Below are 6,000 nucleotides of genomic sequence, written 5' to 3'. Positions count from 1 at the left end.
TGCACCTGTCCTCCAACTCATGTGTTCCTATAGGTTGCCGGGTCCTCAGTTCTTCCTCTCCTGGGATGGTATTATTCTCCAGGTGTCCCCTCTGTGCAACCAGGGGGTTGCATGCCTCAATGTGCTGTCCAGGAGCTTACAGCTGCCACCTCCCTTTTCACCATCCCGCATCAGCTCTTGCAGTTGGTTTCTACAAGCTGATGACATCACACCTCTGTGCTGTCCCAGCTATGCTGACTATGCTCAAAAACTGTGCAGGCAGCAATGGCCACTGGTCTGCACCTCTGGCTGCTGAACCTGCAGCTTGTAAGTCCCCTTCAGTTTTGGGCCTTCCCCGGCCCCTCACTAGGATCTCTAGCATTCTTTTGCCATCCCTCCGTCCCCAGCACAGGGGTTTCCAGCTCCCCGGGCCGGTCACTCTGCAATACACACTATGAAATAAAATAGAAAAGTATTATCTTATTCAATATAACTCAAACAAGTAGGCTAGCTTGAGTTATGTTTTCAGTACTGTAGGCCTGTTATGTAATTTGTTGGAATAGAATTTGTAAGGTTTTAGTATTAGAGTGTTATTTACTAGGTTTTTAAATTATTCTGATTTGACATATACATACTGTGTCAGCCATCTTGATCTCCTCAGCCTGTTCAATGTTGGTTTCATTATTGGAATTAATTTTCTAACCCTATTGGGGTTGAAATATTGACTAAAATGTGAATTCATGACAGCCATCTTGGATTCCAATATGGTGCTACATGCACTACTTGCCAGATTGGCAACATGTTATTTCTGACAGAGGTAGACCACCTCTACCTGAAACACACTGTGGCTGATTGTGACAAAATCTATGCAAACAAAATCTAAAGACCCTATTGGTCAATCTATACCCTACCAATACAAGCAAAGATGCTCATGTGCGCTCTCCAGCTTAGAACTCTTCCCCTCCCCCACCAGCTTCTACAAAGAGCCAGTTCTTGGGAAAAGAATCATTCCAGCATCATTCAGAAGGCAGAGTGCAATTAGCGCTAGACCTCACCCAACCCCTCAGCAATCCAGCCATTAACCCTTTCCTTGCCAGGATAAAACCATCCCATAACAAAAAAAAAGAAAAAGGAAAAAAAAAACTACTTTCAACATATAACATGAAACAACTGACCACAATTATCAGTGTTACTCTTTGTCTTCTCCAGCTAAGTGTTCTGCAAAAGCTGACAGGAAAAACATATCACACATCATTTAAAGTTACAACAAAAAAATTCTTACATACATTAAACAGTTGCATCACCCAACCTCAGTGAATTTATTCCAGAGAATGAAATGGAGTAGATAGGTGCTTAACAGACAAGCCTCTTCAATCGCAACTGATGAAAAAAGAAACCAGTCAGAGGAGCTGTCCTTATAATAACTCTGTCTAAAAATGAGAAATGTGGATAGGACTCCTTGGTTATAGCTGGGGTCAACATATTGCAGAGGATAATACCTCTTTTCAAACTTACACAGAAATATTGCAGTTTTTCAGTGCTTCTGTATTTGTCAAAAACTGACCTGAGAAACACGTGATTACAAGTTGTTTGCTCAATTCTTTATACTTTGAATATGTAAAAACACTACTGACTTCCAGTTTGGGCAAATTTATAGGCTTAAAAGCTAGCCAACACCTGCTTATGGGAGTTATATTTTCCTCTGGGACTATAAATCAAATAAACAATTTATCTGCATCTAAGGTGACCCTGAATTTAAGACTACCTTCCCAATAATTAGATTCTATATAAACATAAATGCTATCATTTTCTAGGTACAGAATCTAATTATCAGAGGGCTGTCTTGAATTTTCATTTCTCACTGCTACAGCAGGGAAACTAGTGGCTGGAGGCAGGTCAAGCAGCTAGACCAGGGGTGTCCAACCTTTTTGAATTTGGGGCCAAATCACGAACTTTTTAATCACCCAGTGGGCCACATTCAAAGACCTCACAGGAAGTGGTATCACATCAGAAAGTGATGTCACGTGACCTTTACACCAATGAAATTGCAGGAAGTTGCAATGAAATGGGTTTGGAAATGTGCCTAGGGATGTTGTGGTTTTCAGAAAGTATGTATGTTTGGTAAGGATTAGGAACAGGACATCATTTTTCTGTGCAGGGGGTTGGACTAGATTAGAGCTGCCCAGCTGACTACCTGCTGGCCCACGCCCTATATATTAACTGCTTGCAGACCCCACGTAGGGGCCAGGATGTTGCCCACAGTCTACATAGGATCTGCAAGCAGTTAATATATAGGGCATGGGCCTGGGCAGGCACCTTTCCCACTGCTATACAAGGGAGAAAGGCCTGTGGGGTGGGGAAGAGTGGTCCATGTCCTGCAAATGCACCCTGCATGGCTGAGGATGGGGTTCTGCATGCTGCTGGAGCAGCCCATGCAGTGAGGGGGTCCTAGGGGCCCACCCCCACACCATGCAGCCTGTGCAACACATGCTGGTGTTATCTGGGGCCTACAGCCTCACCAGATCTGAACAGCCCTGGACTAACCTATCCTTGAGATCCTTTACTAACTTGATCATGGTCATTGTAGTTAATTAAATAGAAATTGTAGGCATATACTGCAGAGATATGGAAGAGGCACCCCCAGCTCCGCGCAGGAACTTACCTCATGCCTCCGTCTACCACACATGCAGGCAGGGCGCGGGCCACGCTGCAGCTCCCCCAGCCATGCGCTGGAGGCAAGGCGCAGAGCCAGACAAGAAGCTGCACATGCTGTCCCCAGCTTGTCTAACTAGGTTCGGCTGGGGCAGCCCCACGCCGCACAGTCCATGGGGCAGCAGGGGCAGGACCCGGCTCACTGATGAGCCCGGCCCCACGGGTATAAGCAGCTTCCCTTCCCTCGCTGTGGGTTGGGGCCTGTGGGCCAGCCCTGCCTGCCTCGCTGCCACCGTGGCTCCGTGCTCCACAGTGGCAGCTGCATCACGGGCTAGATAAAATGGCTTGGAGGGCCGCATGGTGGCCCATAGGCCGTATGTTGGACAAGCCTGAGCTAGACCCTCTCCCCTCCATGCTCTCTGCCTCTTCCCCCCCGTACTGTAAGATGCTACTGGGGCTCCATACTCTCCTGGAACACGGTACAGGAAAGCACAGCCATTGCTGGGCCATGCAGAAGTTTCACCCATACTAATTGGCCAGCAGGAGACAGTTTCTATGTGCTCTTGTGCCCAGAAGTAAACACGGCCTAAGGTGCAGCCAAGCTGCACCTGACAGTAAAGCTGGGGGGAGGCACCTCCTGTGGCTCTGACTGGCCTCAAGCTAGAACCAGAGCCAAAGTAGCTACTGCTCCCCCACCCCCCGGGTACACAAATCAGAGACAAAGGCCTTCCCCCCTTGCTGATGGGCGAACATACCTTATTGAAGATTCAAGTAAATATAGTAAATAAATGCTCTTTATCCCAATAGCAATAAAATGACACTACTTTTCAAATGCCTTTTCAACCAGTCATACAAATGATTTACCTGTTTAGGACTTAGAACTCTATCTTCATGGCAAATATGTAAGCATAAGGCAAACTTAATTGAACCTTAACAGTAAATAGAATTCTCTTCCCAGTATCATCCTCAAAAGTTATATCAGCCTAGGGTTACACCACAAGTTCTCCACAGATCTTCCTGCTGAAAAGGCAAGAGTTCTGACAATGATTTTGGGTCTCTAGCTTCCCTTCCTGCAGAAGGTACTCACCTCCTCCTGAATGTGTGGTTTTTCCTTTTTCCTGTGGTTCAAAGGAATGTCATTTCTAGTCTTCATAAGACATTATCTTTCCTGTATGATACAGTCATACAAGTAAATAATCAGTGATCCTATGCTCTTTTAGCCTTGCTTGACAGATGCCAACTGACTCCAACTTGCTCTGCCATAGTAATGCAACTGCCACAAAAGTACTTCCTACTTCCAGTGTTCAGATGTGCAAATGTAACAGAGATGCATTCTTTTAAGGGAAGAGAAGAAAAAGGGCAAAGAGAAATATTGGTCATTGCTTGTATCCCTTAATGCTGAAACATCAACTGTCCACAGTACAGCCAGAAACATTGGCAGCACTGCAGCTGACTCTGTACTGATATAAATGTGTAGAAATACTTTTATACACAGGCGCCACCTTCAGGCAGTACACCATAACGTTTCCTTTTCTTCTTTAGAGAATGTAAGAACTTGCTTAATTTAACATAAATTCTATTACTTTTAAATTTCATAGACATCAGGGCTGGAAGGGACCTCGGGAGATCATCGAGTCCAGCCCCCTGATTCCTTACTTCCCCTGAAACTCATGCAAGAGAAAGACGGGTATAAGGCTTTGCCTTGGAAAGTCTTTCAGTATCATAAAATACAAGAAACAAGGACAAAAGTAGTAATACAAAGTAATACACACAATATTTTGCTTAAATAGAGATCCTCATACCACAGATCTTCAAGCATTTTGCAAAGTTGAGTATTTCTTGATGCAATGGATTGTTGAAGTAACTGAAATAAATGGAGATTGAGTGACTTTGCCAAAGTCAGTGACTTAGGAATAGAATTCAGGTTTTCCAACTCAAAGAGTTGCTTCTGTCTGGGGCCTCCACAAAAAAAGAAAGGTTTACATATACATCTATATCCATACTGCATCATGCTCCACAGGAGGCAGAGAAGGAAAGCAGTCTCTTAAAGTTATATACTGGATGGACAGGAATACTGTTGCCCTAGGCAGGGGAGTAAATGATAAACTAGACCCAGCAATCTAGAGGTCCATTTCTACTGTAGATGCCCTGTAGTCTTGTACAGATGCACCCTCAGAGAAGCAGGCCTCAGCACAGATTTAAAAAAAAAAATTAAAAGGCTTCAGAAGCACTTCACAACAAGCACCTAAATTAGTAGGCAGTTTCTTAAATTTTGGTCTTGCCTTTCTCTTGCTTCTCTCTCATAGGAGTGTTGTGAAGGTTGACTGCTATCTGTACAGTCAGTAGGTGAGAATCCCTTTAAAAATACCAATCTAGAAGGCAGCACAGTGAACTTTTATTTTGCAACTGATGGCCTATTTATTTCATAAGCGAGGAAGTAGCACCCCTTAGCCATGCACTGAACAGGCAGGATACAGAATTTCAGGTCTGCAAAGCTGCCTGTCTAGCACTTCTCATGGATGTATTAAATCTATCTTAGTTTTAAAGAGAAAATATTGTTTGTCAAATCTTTCAGTGTTTTTGGAAAATACAGGGATGTGTTACTCTTACTGCTCTGGTGAGTACATATATGCTATTATATACCTTGGTGTATGGGAGTGGTGATAAGTAAATCCAAGAGTGACAATTATAAACTTTTAGTTTTAAACAAAATGTTTGGAAAAAAAATCTTCTACGTATTATTTTCTTGTCAAATCTGAGACAAATCTTTTCCACAGCTCCAAGTAGCAGGAGGTATTTTAGCCAACTGGCAGAGAAATGAATGCAATTCTTTTGTCAGAGAAGCAGGGAAAACCTCCAAAAAGCCCAGCTTCTCTCTGTCATGGCTAATGTGTGGGGCAATCACATTGTTTCTCCTCTCTATTCTCTGCTTTAACAGAGTTGAATGGGTCAAATACAGCACTTACCTCTAAAAGACATACAATACACAAAAAAATCTGTCCCAATGCTAAAGCAAACATTGGGAGAACAGGTCATTTAAGCTAGATCTTGTTTCCTACTCTGGTTTCAGCAGTTGTGACATACTAGTCAAGGTCTAATCTAATTCCCAGTGAATTCAGAGACCCCTTCAATTGACCTGAACACAAGTTGCATTAATAATAAGTTGTTCTTATTTTATTTATAAATAAAGTCCTCTCCATCTAGGATTGATAGTCAATACTGACATCAAAAAACATCCTCTTACCACAAGGAGATTAGTTCAAACAGAAAGGACTGACAGGGGAAATAATGGCCAGGAAAGGCAAAAAAAAGAGGATGGCATCCAAGCGTGACTATTATAAAAACTACTTTAAAAAATAAAGATCTGGT

The sequence above is a fragment of the Crocodylus siamensis genome, chromosome 2, assembly GCF_052110815.1.
Source record: "Crocodylus siamensis isolate JL-2025a chromosome 2, ASM5211081v1, whole genome shotgun sequence".
Taxonomy (NCBI): domain Eukaryota; kingdom Metazoa; phylum Chordata; order Crocodylia; family Crocodylidae; genus Crocodylus; species Crocodylus siamensis.
This window is presented reverse-complemented; position numbering follows the sequence as displayed.